The following is a 17,100-nucleotide window of genomic DNA, read 5'->3' on the forward strand; positions in this document are numbered from 1 at the left end:
ACAGATGATAAGTCAGAAGATTTTTAATTGAAATCTTGCTATGGTTGCAGTTATTGTTCTTAAACAGTGTTTGTCCATGTAGACACAAGAATAGTTCCGAGTCTTCATCACTATTATGGATTGAATTGTGTCCACTCCCAAAATATGTGTTGAAATCCTGGACCTATACCTGTAAATGGAGCCCTGGAGGCGCAGTGGTTAAGCATACGGCTGCTAACCAAAAGGTCAACAGTTCGCATCCACCAGCAGCTCCTCAGAAACTCTATGGGGCAGTTCTACTCTCTAATAGGGTCGCTATGAGTTGGAATCAACTCAAGGCAATGAGTTTTGTTTTGTTTTGTTTTTTTTGTTATACCTGTAAATTCGATCCTGTTTGAAAATAGGGTTTTCTTTGTTACATTCAGTAGCTCAGCCTAAGTATGGTGGGTTCTAAATCTAATGATTTCTGAGTTATAAAAACAGCAGAATGGTCACAGAGACACACACAGGGAGAAGAGAAAGACAGGCCACGGAGACAGATGCATCTACAAGAATTGCTGGCAGCTACTAACCCAACCCATTGCTGTCAAGTTGATTCCGACTCATAGTGACCCTGTAGGACAGACGAGAACTGCTTCATATGGTTTCCAAAGAGCGGCTGTTGGATTCGAACTGCTGACCTTTTGGTTAGCAGCCCAACACTTAACCACTACGCCACCAGAAGCTGAAATGGATAAGGAAGGACCTCCCCTAGAGTCACACCCCGTGAGAAAATAAATTTCTGTTCTTTAAAGCCAGCCATGAATGGTATTCATGTTAAGGCAGCACTAGATAACTAAGACAACCACGATACTACTTTCTCCCGTTCCAAATAAGTGATTCCCAGCTGAAAGCATCTTTGCAGAGGCTTTCCATCAGGGATACATATCTGAAACACCTTACAGGGGGATTCTTACAAATATGCAGTGCAGATTCCCACCCTAGTCCAACCAGATCAAAATCTCCAAGAGTAGAACCAAACACGTTTATTTTTAAAAACTCTTCCCAAGTGATGCAGCTGCACACCCATGGTTAAGAATCACTGCATTACTGAATGTGTCACGTAGTAAAATAATAAAAAAGATCTATAACCTCTACCAAGAGGAGACATTAGAATACCCAAACAGGATAGTGACAATATACATTGTTACTACTGGAAACATTAGGAAAGGCAAAAATATTTCCATATTATTTGTTCCAGTGGTCCCATTAGTAGACTTTTTTTTCCCCTGAGGGATTAACACAACAGAGCTATACGCACCAAGATGTTTTTTGTTGTGTTAACTCTAAAAGTAAAAACTTAAAATGAAATATCCAACATTAGAACAATGATTTAATAAAGTATAATTTACAAATTATAGTACATAAACACAATGGAATAGTATATAGTCATTAAAAATATTAATTCTGAAGTCTAGTTTCAGAAATTTGTTACAATTGCGTTAATAAAAATTGACATAAGGCCACGTCCCAAAATGCAAAGATAACTCATCTCCCTGCCTTCCCAATTCTCCATCTCTGACGTCAGCCACCCACATAACACTTTCTCTCTCTGACCTTTACCACCTAGAGTTGGGTCAGATCTCATTCTTGGCCACCCTGAGTCAGGTCAAAACATGCAAGTTCAGACTCTGTCCTTCAGATTGCCAGACGGGCAGATGTTAGCCTCTGCTGGTGCTCACTGCCCCCCATGGGTTCCATAATTCCATAGAACAACTTGCAGAACTCACAGAGCACCCTCTATACTTACTGTCTAAGACAGAAATTGATAGCAGATACCTTGCTTTGATTTAGGGGTTTTCTTACCCATAAAACCAAATATTCACTATCAAGAAATCCCTGACTAAAATTAACCTGCCAGCAGCTCTTCACTCAACATTGCAAATGCTTTCTTTCCTGTTCAAAGCCAGGCTTACTAAATTCGAATCTCAAAAGATAAGGCTGGGTGAAGCGACAGAGAAAATCTTGTGAACTGATATCCCTTGATCTTGTAAAAGGCGAAGGCAGATTCAATCAATCATGTTAAGATTAGCCAATGGTTGATCTTTTATATTTGTCCCAATGGTTGATCTTTTATATTTGTCCCTCCTCTTCTCTTTATAAGCTCCTTCATACCTAGCTTCTTCGAGCCATTTGCTTTTTCTAGAATCAAAATGGTCTTCCTATATGCATATAAAATAACTACTCAGAATAAACCTATGTTCCAATTTTGGTGAGTTTTGATTACTTTTAACATTACTGTAACAACTTTAATATGACCACAAAAGGATACAAAGGAAGAGATGCACAGGTCTTGCTCTGGGAGAGGTCCAGGCGGGAGACTTCATTGTCCCCAGGGACATGCCACACCTCTCACCAATCCAGGGAGGCCATCTGTTTCCCTATTCAGGGTTGTTTATAACCGTTACTGGGGCCTCAATGCACATGCATGATTGGTCAATTAATGAATATTCATGATTGAGTATATCACCGACCCCGCTTCCTTAAGTTTTTTGCCAGGTGTGGTCTTTGTGTCTCCCACTCCATTTGTACATGTTTAAGTGTTGCCTGGCTATTTTGGAAAAGAAAGGCACCATGATTGCTGGCAAATTCCAAGGGTTATTTTCAGGAACCAGAGACAAAAAGCAAAATGGAATTCGTTGTCCCACACATAACTTTAATGGGAAAATAACATGTATTGCATGATTGCAGCTATATGGAAATACATGTGTACAGGAAGGGCAAAGAAAAGAAGCTAACATTTGTTGACTGTCTGTTATGACCAAACACGTGCCAGATATTTTATGTACATTTTCTCATTTACTCTTCACTACAACCCTGAGGCCATGATTTTATGCCAGTTTTACTTATGATGTTAAGTCAGTTCAGTACATTCACAAAAAGAATTAAGTGTGTCAAAAACCTAAATGCTTACAGAAACACCAAAAATTAGTGTAACATAATATATTTATTGTGAATAGATACAATTCAAATTGGGCAGAGTGGTCTGAACCTGTTGTGAAGGTGCTCCAAAGAGGGGACAGTAAAAGCAGGTTATATAGGTCATTGTTATGTTAACTTTTCAAGAGATAACATCAAACCACAGGACAGGTTACAGAAATAGCCACCAAGGACATGCCATACATCCTAAAGCAGCCTCTAGTTAGACCCCGGAGTTCCTGCTGGCTGCACATAGGTAATTTTCAAGAAGAACCCAATGCCTAAGGCCAAAAGTCTCTGCTAAGCTGCTTACTGAGCTATTGTTTTACTTGGAGGTGACTCCAGGAAACTAGTTCCTTCAAGGTTCCAAAGGACACCTAAGGGTAGATGGTCTGGGTGGGTCACCCCAATTCTATGAATCCAGAAATCTGGATTCCAATCAGATTTCAAAGCAATTTTGAGCTGGACTATCTGACCCCAAAATACAAAATCTTGGGCCTCATGAAACAAGACTGGGTTAGAATGGTGAGAGAGAAGGTAATTTGAAACTATTCTTTAAAGCTCTTTCTTTCTTTCTTTTTTTTTTTTTTTACTGTTGTTATGTGATCTTTTCATTACGTATTATGGTCATAAAAACTGTAACCAAACCAAAACCAAACTCACTGCCATCAAGTCAATTCTGACCCATAACGACCCTATAGGACAGAGTAGAACTGCCCCATAGGTTTTCCAAGGCTGTCATCTTTACGGAAGCAGACTGCCACATCTTTCTTCCACAGAGTGGATGGTGGCTTCAAACTACCAACCTTTTGGTTAGCAGCCAAGCACTTTAACCATTGCCCACCAGGGCTCCTTTGAAAAACTGTACAGCAACCTGGAAATATTCCTAATTAACACCAACTTTGAAATACAGAACAGCATGTGCACTATGACTAAAATTATGTACAAAAATGTGTTCAAAAGACAAAGACTAGAATGAAAATATGTGAAAAATGCAAAGATTATGTTGAGGGAGTGGGATCATGGATGATTATTTTTATATACAAATGTTTAATGTTTTTGCATTATCTTGCAATAAGCACCATTAAAAAATAAAAGTTGGGGAGGAAAGAGAGGAAATTAAGCATCTGAATTTTAAAATTTGGCTTACCCACGCAAGGACAGTGGCCTGCCTTGATACTGTCTCTGGTTGTCTCAAGACCCAGGAGACATTGGGCTTGCCATCAAGTTCACAGAGCACTGTTAAGCACTATGATGAAAAGACTCTAGCCACATGGAGGTTTTCTGAGTCCTTCCACAGGAAGCCAGCCCAGCAATTAAACAAAAGAAAACACTGATTCATCCTACAACTCAACTACAAAAAGACAAAAACGCAATAGAAAAATAAGCTAAGAACTCGAATAAACATTTCCCCAAAGAAGTTATACAAATAGCCAATAAAAAAAAAACAAAAACAAAAACCCACTGCTGTCAAGTCTATTCTGACTCCTAGCAACCCTATAGGATAGAGTAGAACTGCCTCATAGGGTTTCCAAGGAGGAGCTAGTGGATTTGAACTGCTGACCTTTTGGTTAACCACTACGCCATCAGGGGTCCAAATAGCCAATATCCATTAAACCAAACCCACTGCCGTTGAGTTAATTCCAACTCATTGCGACCCTATTGGACAAAGTAGAACTCCCACCTAGGGTTTCTAAGGAGCGGCTGGTGGATTCAAACTGCTCACCTTTTGGCTAGCAGATGAGCTTTTAACCACTGCACCACTAGGACTCCAAATAGCCAATAAGCACATGAAAATATGCTCAGTATCATTAGTTATTGTTGTTGTGTACCGTTGAGTTGATTGCAACTCATAGCAACCCCACAGGACAAAGTAGAACTGCCCCATAGGGTTTCCTAGGCTGTAATCTTTTTGGGAGCAGATTGCCAGGTCTTTTCTTCCATGGAGTGGCTGGTGGTTTGAACTGCCAACCTTTTGGTTAGCAGCTGAGCTCTTAACCATTGTGCCATCAGGGCTCCTTCATTAGTCATTAGGGGGATGCAAATCAAAACCACAATCAGATACTAGTTCATGTCCATTATGATGGCTGTTATAAAAAAAAAAATGGAAAATAACAAGTGTTGGTGAGGATGTGGAGAAATTGGAACCTTAATGCATTGCTAGTAGGAATATAAAATGGTGCAGGAGCTATAGACAACAGTTTGGTGGTTCTTCAAAAAGTTAAACATAGAATTACAATATGACCCAGTGTCTTAGTCATCTAGTACTGCTCTAACAGAAATACTACAAGTGGATGACTTTAACAAAGAGAAATTTATTTTCTCACAATCTAGTAGGCTAGATATCCAAATTCAGGGCATCAGCTCCAGGGGAAGGCTTTCTTTCTCTGTCGGCTCTGGAGGAAGATCCTTCTCATCAATCTTCCCCTGGACTAGGAGCTTTTCTGTGCAGGAACCCCGGGTCCCAAAGGATGAGCTCTGCTCCCAGCACTGTTTTCTTGGTGAGGTCTTATGAGGTCCCGTGTCTCTGCTTGCTTCACTTTCCTTTTATCTCCTGAGAGATAAAAGGTGGTGCAGGCCATACCCCAGGGAAACTCCCTTTACATTGGCACCAAAAAATCACAACCTTGCAACGTGCAAAACATATTCATGCCATCATGTCATAGCAAAAGTCTCAACTCCAAGTCCAAAATCCAAAAATTCTTCTTCATCCGTGAAATCTAGAATACAAGTTATCTGCTTTCAAAGGTACAATGGCAGAATCGGCACAAGCTAGACATTTCCACTACAAATGGGAGAAACTGGAGAAAAAGAAGGGATAACAGGCATCAAGCAAGTCAGCAGAACACCTTACATTAGCCCTCAAGGCTTTGAAAATAATCCTCTGTTCTCTGAGACAATTTACACAATGGCCCTGCCCTCCAGACTCTAGGTATTGGCCACACTCTCCAGATTCTGAGTGGAGGCCCCTCATCCTTGGGCTTCAGCTCCGCCTTCCAGGCCTACTGGGACAGCAACTCTGCTCCCTTGGCTTTCAGCGCACCATTCTCCCAGTCCGTCTGAGTGGCAACTCCGCCCTTTGAAACCATAGAGGCCATGGCTATACCTTTTGAGACTGAGGCAGCTCCGCTTCTTGTGTCCCTTGTCTCTTCAGCTTCTGTTTCCTGGTTTCTTGGCTTCTCGGCTCCTCTGGCCCCATGCCTGCATCTGCCCTGCTGGGGCAAGTGTTCCAAAGCTCTGTAGCTCCATCAATAAGTGCCTGGAGGCACCCCACTCCACCAGGAAGCCTTCTGCACACAGGCACTCAGCTCCCTCCTCTGTGGGTTGGCAAGCCTAGCTCTGCCAATAAGCACCAAGAGGCACCCTACTCCACCAGAAAGCCTCCCGCGCACAGACACTCAGCTGTCTCACTCCATGGGTTGGTTCCAGCGCTGTCTCGTGCTGGTCTTCTGGTTCTGCTGCTGCTGCTCCTCTGTCGCTGCCACTCCTCTATCCATTCACAGTTTCAAAACCGCTTCCACATTTTAGGTATCTGTTAGAGCAACACCCTCTCTCAGCACCAGCAATTCCACTCCTAGGTATAGATCCAAGAGATTTGAAAGCAGGGACTCAGATCCTTGTACACCAATATTCATTAAGCATTATTCACAAAAGGTGGAAACAACCCAGGTGTCCATCAACACGTGAATGGATAAACAAAATGTGGTATATCCATACAATGGAATACCATTTAGCCATAAACAGAAATGAAGTCCTGATACATGCTACAACATGGACGAGCCTTTAAAACGTGCTGCATGCTGTGAGCGGCCATCTAAGATACTCCACTGGTCTCACCCCTTCGGGAGCAAGGGAGAATGAAAAGAACAGGATACAAGGAAAAGATTAGTCTGAAGGACTAATTGTCCACAGCTACCAAGGCCTCCACCGGACTGAGTCCAGTACAGCTAGATGGTGCCCAGCTACCACCACTGACTGCTCTGACCAGGATCACAACAGAGGGTTCTGGACAGAGCTGGAAAAGGATGTAGAACATAATTCTATCTCACAAAAAAAAGACCAGATTTACTGGCCTAAAGGAGACTGGAGAAACCTCGAGAGTATGGCCCCCAGACACCCTTTTAGCTCAGTGGTGAAGTTATCTCTGAGGTTCACCGTTCAGCCTGGGAGTGGACAGCCCCGTAAAACCAAATGAGACTAACGAGGTACAGTAGTCCAGTGACAAGGGCCGGAAGGCAGAAGGGGACAAGGTAGCTGGTGATAGGGAATGCAAGGTTGAGTAAGGATATTGTTGATGTGTTGTGAGATTGTTAACCGTTGTCATAGGGCAACATTTGTAATAACTGTTAAATGAGAAACTATTTTGTTCTGTAAGCCTTCATCTTAAGTGAGAATAACTGCACAACTGGAAGATCATAGTCAATGTCACTGAACTGTGCATGTAGAAATTTTTGAATTGGTGTATCTTTGGCTATGTGTATTTTCACCAAAAAAAAAAGGTTGAGAAGTTAGAGGTTTGACATGTTGTGGGGTTGTTAACCAATGTCATAAACAATATGTGTACTACTGTTTCATGAGAAACTATTTGTTCTGTAAGCCTTCACCTGAAGTACAATAAAAAAAAAAGTGCTGCATGAAATAAGTCAGACACAAAAGGACAAATATTTCATCATCCCACTTATATATCTAGAATAGGCAAATGCTAGAGACCAAAGTTTATTAATGGTTACCAGGGGTGGGTGGGAAAGGGGGACTCATTGTTTGGGGGACTCATTGCTTCGGGGACTCTGAGTTTCTGTTAGGGTTGATGGAAAGATTGAGAAATGGATAATGGTGATGGCTGAACAGCAGGATGAATGTAATTAATGTCATGAATTTTAAATGCAAGAAATGTTAAAATGGCACATGTTTTTTGCAGTGCAATGGGTTTCTCTTTCCATATGGCCTTTCTGGCCTTGGGTTTATAATTCTGCCAAAATAATTGGCTGGACCACAATCTTGCAAGGGATTGGTTCGTTTACAATGCAAATAAGGTGCATAAGACCCTTTTGGAGATTGGTCGATTAGTATGCAAAGCGAGTGACTTTTGGTCTACAGAGGGGATTGGTTTGTGGTCTTGCTGGGGTGGAGGGCACACCTTAAAATTGATAAGGAACTTTCTATATAAGCAGCTTACCCAACAGAGGTTTTTAGAGAGAGACATGGAGAGAGAAGAAATTGTAACACTGAAGATGGCAAGAAACAATGCAAGACAGCAACAAATGACGTGAGACAGTAAGAAGCAGCCGAAAGGTGGCAGGGCCCAGCTGCAGTAGGTCCGAGCAGCGGGGCCTGGTGGCAGTAGGCTGGAGAGAAGGGCTTGCCTGCCAGCACCACCAAGAAGGAGCAGAGAGCTGTCTTGGTTGAAAGTGGTCTTGACTGACAAACTGTATCCTGTCTCCTGAGTTGTTCCTGTTACTTCCAAGTTGATCCTGATCCCAAGTTGTAACCTGTTACCTCCCTAATAAACCACTTAACTGTAAGTACAGTTTGTGAGTTTTGTGAGATGCTGCAGCAAATTAATAAACCCAAAGATGGGAGGGAGAGTATTGAGGGGAGGGGAATTAGATGATGTTAGAAATGACGGAGTGGTAAGGCAGCTTGGAGAAGTTGGGCATATGGGACATCTTTAACCCCCGCCTCATAGGAACAAGCTTTGTGCTGATTCTTATTAAATAAATCATTGATTTAGTTTTGTTACAAATGTATTTACCACCATTTTAAAAAAACAACAAATGTTGTATGATCCCACTTATATGAAATATCTAGAATAGGCAAATGCATAGAGACAGAAAGAACATTAGTAGTTACCAGAGGCATTGGGAAGGGGAGTGGGGAGTTATTGCTTTAATGGGTACAGAGGTTCTATTTGGAGTGGTAAAAAGTTTTGGAAATATATGGTGATGATGGTTGTACAACATTGTGAATATAATTAATGCCATTGAATTGCACACCAAAAAATGATTATATTTTACCACAATAATAAAAAAGAAAGCAACGACTCACTCATGCTCCTGCTCCCTCAGTGAAGGATGCCTGCTAGCCCCACACTAAAACTAAGAACCCAATGGCGGGGAAAAAGAGCTGCGTTCAGCCACAGGGGTGAGATCTGGGCTGCCCAAAGCCGGCAGGCCTTGGCTCTCTATTCATCGGTGTTGAGACCATTGACATGCCCAGAATAGCCCTTGGACCCTGAAATGATTCCCTGTCTGGGAGGCAAAAGTAAAATGGAAACCACGAATATTCCTGGGTTGCCACAAGAGCAGCAGTGAAATGTCAAACCACTGATGGACTCAAGATATTTCTCAACTTGTTGGCTGCTTTGCTGACATGTCCTTGCCTGGCAACATGTGAAAAGCTGACATTACAGAAACATGATGGCTGATGGGCCACATTCTTACATTATGTCCCAGATCCACCATCATTTGGATCTTGCTTATTTCAGGCTTTGCAAGAATGAACTGGTTTCCCTTGGCTTCTTTCGATCCCCATGTAGCTGTGTGATATTCTACAAGGCAGCTTAATCTCTCCCAAGATACAGGAATCAAGATAAGGGATGTCAGTAATCAAGGGGTATCCCAACTAGATTATTATTTTTGGCCTCTGAGACAGGGCAATGAATGGAAGCTAGGCTAAGAACCAGTGGGAAAAAGATGGACCAGGCTGCAGAGACCCTGGGGGTCCACCTTGATTCCAGAAGACAGAATTTTATTGTTGGAGGACATTGCTAAAGGGCTGTGACTGCACCTGCTGGCTAGAACTGCCATCTGTCTTCAGGGGCTTTTCTGGCACCTATGGTTAATACCTGCTAGAAGGTAAAGAGAAATATCTTGGTTGCCTACTGAGTTGACTTTCTTTGAGTTTATACGTCCTCTCCCCATCTCCGTTTTGTCATACCTACCACCATGCAACAATCTTGCTAAAATGCAAATTTAATATCACTTCCCTACTCAAAAGCCTTGAAGGACTCCCTGGTGCCTGCTGGAGAGTCACATTTCTTTTCCCATTCCCTCAGCATCTGACACAAACTAACTTCCTAGCTGTTTGATTCCCATCAAGGCAATCTAGCCAGCAAGCCCCCATAGATGGCTGGTACCTCCCTTCCTGTGTGATTGTGTATACACAGGTCTCTCCACCTCTCCAAAGCTGACTCAGTTTGGGACCTATAACAAAAATTTCCATAAAAATGAACTAAAAAATGATCAAATTATAGCAGATACCTTTGCAAATGTAGAGATGCAATGGGAAAAATGCCATTGAAAGAGGTGGAGAAGACAACACTTGTTGAAGAGACTATTTTCCAACCTGTTTTCTGAAAACACTCTTCCCACGGGTGTTACTACATGAGGATGCAGGCTGTTTCCTCTCTAGGGTAGTCAGCATGTACACCAGCACACTTATCGTTCTGAGGAGACTTACGATCTTAAAAAAAAAAAAAAAATCAACCTTGCATTTAACCCAGCATTTCATAAATGGACTTGATCATGGAACCCTGATTTCCTGCCACACCTATTAGCATCTGTGATGGTTAAGATTGTGTGTCAACTTGGCTGGGCGATGATTCTCAGTGTTTATGTGTGATCACTCCCATGATGGGATCTGCTGTGAGTAGCCAATCAGTTGAAAGGGCTTTCCTTGGGGGTGTGGCCTGTATCCAAATATAAGCAGACTTTTTGGCTTTTTGCTCTGCTCTGGATCCTGCGGCTGCCTCCTAATCATCTGACCTCTGGTTCTTGAGACTTAAGCTAGCAGCTTACCTGCTGATCTTGGGACTCTTTGATCTTCACAGCCTGTGAGCAGAAGCCCTGCTCTCCGACCTGGCAATCTTGGGTTTGCCAGCCCCTGTGGCTACATGAGTCAGGAGAAGCCTCTATCCCGATCCACGGACTTGGGATGTTCCAGCCTCTATGATCATGTGAGCCATTTCCCTGATATAAATCTCTCTATATATATATTTATATGCTTTACTGGTTTTGCTTCTCTAGAGAACCCAGCCTAAGACAGCACCCCTTAGAAGAAGCATTCTGTAGGACATGACTCGGAAACATTACTTTTAGTTGTTCTTTTTTCACTGTGGCCTGCCAACAAATGTCAATTTTCTTTTTTCTATATATCCATAGCTATAGTATTTGGGGGTAGCCTTGGAAGACCAGTTGCCTCCCAATATTTCTTCTCCCCTTCTTCCAGAGTATTAACGTTTTAGTTGGGCACATGGCTGTCTAGAATAAAGTCTGCTTTGCCCAGCCTCCCTTGCAGCTAGATGTGGCTATGTAACCAAGAATTGGCCAAGGGGGTGTGAGAGAAGTGAGGTTGTGGGTTCTGGGTTGTACCCATAAAGGAAAGGGGTATGCTCTCCCCTTCTTCTGTCCCCCTTCCTCCACTACACTGCCTGGAATGCAGTGAGGTGGGGAGCCATATGAAATTATGCAGTTAAAAGCAACACCCTAGGCAGGGCCAAGCAAGCAGAGAGAAGGAGCTGAAGCTTCTGGTAATATCACAGAACTGAGCTGCTACACCAGCTTGGACCTTTAAGTCAATATTATTTTGGCCTCTGTCACATGCAGCAGAACCTATGTTCTCACAAGTACAGTTGTCATTTATTGTTTTGTCTGACCAGTACCTTTATCATTTGGAAAATGCTTCCCAGCTTTTGAATTGTGTGTTTCTTAGGGTGTTTGCAGGACCTCATTCCCCTGTCCACGGGGAGGTTCCAGAGAAGGACACATGATCTATTTGGCCAAGAGGAACTCTTCTTGGGATTTTTCTATCTGGAGCTGGCAGTAAAGAGCCTTTTGACTGAGGGAAGAGCCGGCTACAGGGCTATAAGAACATGAGCTTGGAGCTTCCTGAGGACCTAGTTCTAGCCTCCTTGTGGAGACTGATGACCTGAGATATACAGACCAACCAGCATAGCACCTTGGGTCAGATCCCCAGAAACAAACCCTGAAATGAAGATTCATGTGCAAGAGATGATTAAGGAAGGGCTTCTAGGAAGAACCACAGTCTGTCAGTTTGTGGTACTGTGGTGGCTTGCATGTTGCTATGATGCTAGAAGCTATGTCACTGGTATTTCAAATCCCAGCAGGGTCACTGTCTTAGTCATCTAGTGCTGCTATAACAGAAATACCATAAGTGGACGGCTTTAATGAAGAGAAATTTATTTCTTCACAGTAAAGTAGGCTAAAAGTCCAAATTCAGTGCGTCATCTCCAGGGGAAGGCTTTCTCTCTCTTTTGGCCTTCTCATCAATCTTCCCCAGAACTAGGAGCTTTTCCGTGCAGGGACCTCGGGTCCGAAGGACATGCTCTGCTGCCGGCACTGCTTTCTAGGTGGTATGAAGCCCCCCTGTCTCTCTGCTCGCTTCTTTCTTTTATATCTCAAGAGATTGCCTCAAGACACAATCCAATCTTGTAGATTGAGTCCTGCCTCACCAACACAACTGCTGGCCATCCTCCCTCATTAACATCACAGAGGCAGGATTTACAACATACAGGAAAATCACACAATAACGGGAATTATGGCCCAGCCAAATTGATATACATATTTTTGGGGGGACATAATTCAATCCATGACAGTTACCCATGCTAGACAAGTTTTAAAGGAGCTTCCAGACTAAGACAGAGTAGGAAGACTGCCCTGCCAATATGTTTTCAAAAATTAGCCAGTGAAAACCCTCTGGATCACAACAGAATACTGTCCAACAGAGTGCTAGAAGATGAGCCCCCCGAGTTGGAAGGTACTCAAATAGTGGCCACAACAATGGACTTCAGCATACCAGCGATGGTTAAGATTGTGCAGGACTGGACAAAGTTTTCTTTTGTTATATATAAGGTCGCCATGAGTTGGAGCCAACTCGAAGCAACTAACAACAAATCTAGGGGGAAACAGTAAAGGGGTTGTGCAAGCAGGACAGAGAAGTGGAAGAAACAGAGGTAGGGAACCATTTCAGGTGAAGTTCCAGCCTCAGCCTGGTCCCTTGGGATTCCTGTGAGTGTCAATTACACCTCTGGGTTATCCTGTGAGAAACCATTTTAATTCTCCTGAAATCCAGATTTCTGGGTGCTTGGAGGTGGAGTGACCCACCCAAGCCATTTCCCTTAGGTATCCTTTTGAACCTTGACCCTTGAAACTAAAAAGTTAGTTTCCAGTCTAACAAGGGTCTAGATAAACTAGAAAGACTGTTTTGCCTTGGGCATTGTGCTTTTTTGAAGAATTCAGCCAATTTCAGGAAACAGAGACTCTGAAGGTCAGACTGGGAGTTATGTGTTAGGGTAAATCAGTAATTATTTTAGTTGTTCTTGAAGACAATGCTGTATGAAATTCTTCCTATCCACAAACTTGTTTATAAGTTCTGTTCCTACTCTTTTTTCTTTTTTTCCAAGGCAATGTGGATAAGATTTGGTATAAGAGTGTTTTGAGGGTCTCTTACCTTCGGAACATTTTTTACTCTCTAGTCAAAATGTTACCCTGATTTGCAAATCGTGTATTCAATAAACTTCAACCAATTTCTATTATTGGCTTAATATGATTTTTGTTTTAACACCTTCCTCAAGGCAAGAGAGCTGGACCCTCCTGCTTCTACACTGTCACTCATGGATTAGGGCTGCCCTGAGGGACATATGTCCTAGTACTTACAAAAAGCCCTAGGGCAGCCCTCTAAAGAAATACAGTGTGGGAAAGGACACAGGCTCCAAGAGCTGGGCACAGACCCAGTGAGAGGGCTATGAGAGGATGTGCACCTAGCTCACAGAGTCACCACCTCACAAAGAGAAGCAGAGAGCCCAAGGCAAGCCAGCCTGCAGCTCCGTGTCGCTTACCCTGGGGATGTAGCTTTGATGGCTCAAGCCTAGGGGTCACACTGCTGGGGCTTCCCAGCTGGGTCCTGGCTCATGCCCAGTTGGGATTCTGAATCGCTGCTGGAGGGGCAGAGCTGGAGCATGGTCAGGCGAGGTCTGGCACCAGTGGCGGTGCTGGGGACAGCCCTGAGCTGGATGAAGACCAGCACAGCCGAGCTCAGGCTCGCGACTGCCCCATCAGAGTGGACAAGCCCAGGCGAGCAAGAGGGGGACTGGAGAAGGGCATCCTCTGTCTCCCCCACTCTTGGACTGTCCCCCTCAATGACACATTTTGACTCTTCTCCTTTCCCACACCTCATTCTTCCAGGCCATGGGTGTATGTTCCTTGTGCTACACCTGCAGCTTACTCTTGTGTAGGCATTTCTGGTAACAACTCTCTTCAAGGTATAGCCCTTCCCCTGGCCCTGGGCAAGGACAGGTGCCACTGGGCCTGCCCATGCTGGCACCAGTTTTCACCACAGGTCCTGGGAAGGCCTGTAGAGGGCTCTGTTGAAGCCTCACCTTCGACTAGCAGTGTACACCCATTTCCTGCAGTCTTCAAAGGACCGCCCTGGGGCACAGGAGCCTCAGAGACTGCTTGGAGAGCTGGAAGTGTCTGGGAATTTAAAGTTCCCCCTTCCCCCATGGCCAGTAGCCAAAGACCAGTGCGGGGAGTACAATAGCCCAGTTCCTGTGCCCGCAGGTGTAAATTATACCCTGGAGCTGCCAGGGATCAGGCTGAGGCTGGAACTTCACCTAAATGAACCCTGGTTGGGCTTTCTTCCCTGTCCCACCCACCCTCTTAATATATCAGTTGCACCAAATCCTTACTATTTAGCCAATTTGAGTTGGATTTTTTTTTTCACCCTTAAGAATATTGAATGATTTGTTGCCTTTTTGGAAATGCCCTATTTTGACATTATTTTAAGGACTTCTTTAAACCTCCTGAATGTTCTGTTTATAAGGATAAATCAAAAAGAAGTTTTCTCTGGTAATAGGGAACCCAAGGTTGAGAAGGGAGAGTGTTGACATGCCGTGGAGTTGTTAACCGATGTCATAAAACAATATGTGTACTAACTGTCTAATGAGAAACTATTTGTTCTGTGAACTTTCATCTAAAGTACAATAAAAAATTTTTTTTTCAAAAAAGAAGCTTTTCCCTCCAGGGCCCAGCCTCAGGACATCCTGTGAGATCAGTACGTTTCATAACCACGTGTCAGGATTTCAAGTAATGGCCCATCCCCCAAGCCCCTTCAAGGGACAGGCAGTGTCCCAGGGGCAGGGGCAGACACTGTGCTGATGGTTGTCAAACCCTCAGGAGATAACTGGATGCAGTGACTTGAAAGGCAACCATTAAGTACTGTTGAATAGATGGACCCGTCATTTAATTCTTCGATGCCTGTAACATATTCCCTGATTGATATGCCTTAAATTTGTTTACTCATTCTTTCACAAGCATTTATTGAGCAGCCACTCTATAACAGACACTGTCCTAGGTGTTGAGGATACTATAGTGATCAAAACAGACAAAAATCCCTGCCCTTGTGGATTACACTCTAGTGGGGGAGATATACATAAATGAGTAAAATCTATAATATGTTTTTAGCTGCCATAGAGTTGGCCTATGACTCATGGCTATCCTATGCACAACAAAATGGAACACTGCCCAGTCCTATGTCATCCCCATGATGGACTGTGGATAAGACCATTATGATCCATAGGGTTTTCATTGGCAGATGTTCGGTAGATCACCAGGCCTTTCTCTTCCTAGTCCATCTTAGTCTGGAAGATCCTCTGAAACCTGTACATCATCATAACAACACGCAAGTTCTCCACTGACAGACAAGTGTGGCTGTGCATGAGGTACAAAGACTCGGAATTGAACCTGGGTCTCCAGCATGGGAGGTGAGAATTCTACCACTGAACCACAGATGCCCTATAATATGTTAGATAGTGGTAAGGATTAAGGAGAAAAAGAGAGCAAAAGAGCTGATAAAGAGCATGAGAGGTAGGGGTGGAGGGTTAATAGAGGGTGCTGTCTGAGTAAAGAACACATGAATGAATCATCAACATCAACCTCACTGCCCTGGAGAAGTATAATCTGAAGCAGAGAAATGAGGAAGTTGCCCCAGGAGAAAGGGGAGGATGCAGACGTATTATCAATTACATACAGCTAGGACCTGCTTCCTGAGTGTGCAATCTGTGTACTCACACAGGGACCCACACTTAGAAGGGCCCCAGGCTTGGTTTGATGCTCTGCAGTCGCCATTTTGAAATTCATAATAATTTTTGAACAAGAGGCCCCACATTTTCACTTTGTACTGGGTTCCCCAGGAGCTGGCTCTGCTTACGGCACTTTATTCTTTTGGATAAGCAATGCCTTCTCCCTAACACCGTCTTTGAAAGCACAGATACTCCAAGAAGACGTTAGTGATTCATGTTTCTGATATATTGGTGGGAATTGTTTTTCCTCTGACAGGTGTGAAATATGAGATGGAGACTGGATTAGTCAGGGTAGGCTGGGTTATGTTGCCTGGAGCCCCCAGGAAGAGAGGGCTGTGAATGAGGAAGGATGAAACACGTAACCACTCATGCTGCTCCCAGCCTGCCTGGGAAGGGAGACAATATCCGGAGATGGGGCTGAGACAGGAAGAAAGAGAAACTGGGCCGCGCTCACATCACTCGAGCCCTGGATAGAAGACTATTCTGTTACACGCATACATACCTACCAGTTGCCATGAAGTGTGCAGAGTAAAAGTGTACTACATAGGGTTTTCTTTTTTTTAATAATTTATTTTATTTTGTTGTTGTTGTTGATAATATGCACAGCAAAAACATACATCAGTTCAAGTTTCTACATGTACAATTCGGTGACATTGGTTACATTCTTCGAGTTGTGCAACCATTCTCACACTCCTTTTCTAAGTTGTTCCTTCCACATTAACATAAACTCACTGTCCTAAAAGGCTCCTATCTAATCTTTCCAGTTGCTTTTGTCACTTTGATCCCATACAGATAGTTCTTAAAGGAGCTTAATGCTAAAGGCAGACATTCTTTACTAGTTAAGCTAAACTATTGTTTGGTTTTAACAGGGCTTCAGGGGATATTTTTGGTTTAAGGTTTAAAGATTATCTCAGGGCAATAGTTTCAGGGGTTCTCTAGCCTTCATGCCTCCAGAAATTCTGGAGTCAATGAGAACTTTAAATTCTGTTCTGCATTTTCCCCTCTTTGATCAGGATTCTTCTATAGAATATTTTATCGAAATGTTCAGCAATAGTAGCCAGGCACCA

This window comes from Trichechus manatus, unplaced genomic scaffold (genome assembly GCF_000243295.1).
Source record: "Trichechus manatus latirostris isolate Lorelei unplaced genomic scaffold, TriManLat1.0 scaffold00104, whole genome shotgun sequence".
Taxonomy (NCBI): Eukaryota; Metazoa; Chordata; class Mammalia; order Sirenia; family Trichechidae; genus Trichechus; species Trichechus manatus.